Here is a 1,149-nt window from a genome sequence, read left to right on the forward strand (position 1 = left end):
ATATATTAATTATATTATTAATTAAATTAAATTATTTAATTCGATTTTTTTTATTTATTTATTATTTATATTTTTTAGCTTCTTCCTGTTACTTGGAAAAGGGGCACTGATGTTCTGCTCAATCTATTTCTTTATCTCCCCATGAATCGTATGCTTGTAACAATAAGGACAGAATTTTCTCAATTCCAATCGACTAGGTGTATTGTTTCGATTTTTTTGAGTAATATATCTGGAAATGCCCCTCGATTTTTTATCGAAACCCTTTCGGGCACAACTGGTACATTCCAAAATAACTCTTACCCTGGCTTCTTTACTCTTGGCCATGAACCTCCTTTGGATTTTGGATTCACTCAACTCTTCCATTTTCGATCCGAATCCAATAAGAAGAAAGGAACAAAAAAATGGAAGTTGCTAACTTGAAATCCAATTATGAAAGATTTCGTTTCAATCAATAGAGTAATCATAAAATAAGTAATACGATTTTTTCTAACTATCAACTATTCTCTAATCCCAGTATTTCATTTAATATAATATATTGTATGGTCTCGAACCCCCTGGATCCATATTTCTAGTTCGGCTCTCCCCCTATTAATTCTATCCTGAACCCAAGTTTCGCTGGGATTCATTCAATCCACTTTTATTCTTTTTCTTTCCTTCCTATACTAAAACTAAAAAAATGAAAACGGGAGAAATTAGTCACAGTCATAGAGAGTTTATTCTATCTCTAATCTTTTTCTTCTTTATCCCTTCCCATGTCAATAACTAGAATTAAAAAAAGGGGAATACCAACGCATCGGGGAATAAACGATTGATCTCTATCAATAGACCCGCTAAAGACCCGAACCATAAAGTACTTAGCACAGGTGCCACGGAGAGATATGTCTTTAGATCTCGCATTGAAAATCCTCCTTCTTTATTGTAATACAATTATTACCAGATAGATGATATATAACTCTATTATAACTATAGTTATATAGTTAAAGATCACTTGTATTTGTACGTAGAACCCCTAAAAATGGATATGTAGAATGATCCGGTAGATGAATTGTTCCTAAAATCGAAAAAGATGACCCCCTTCTTTTCTTCCTGAGCATTACCAATAAATATTCATTTACTTATACGTTAGGTTTCATCTGTATATAATTCTCT

The sequence above is a fragment of the Aristolochia californica genome, unplaced genomic scaffold (assembly GCF_029961685.1).
Source record: "Aristolochia californica isolate CCGP_79_NKW_82.1479 unplaced genomic scaffold, dmAriCali1.0.hap1 SCAF_413, whole genome shotgun sequence".
Taxonomy (NCBI): Eukaryota; Viridiplantae; Streptophyta; class Magnoliopsida; order Piperales; family Aristolochiaceae; genus Aristolochia; species Aristolochia californica.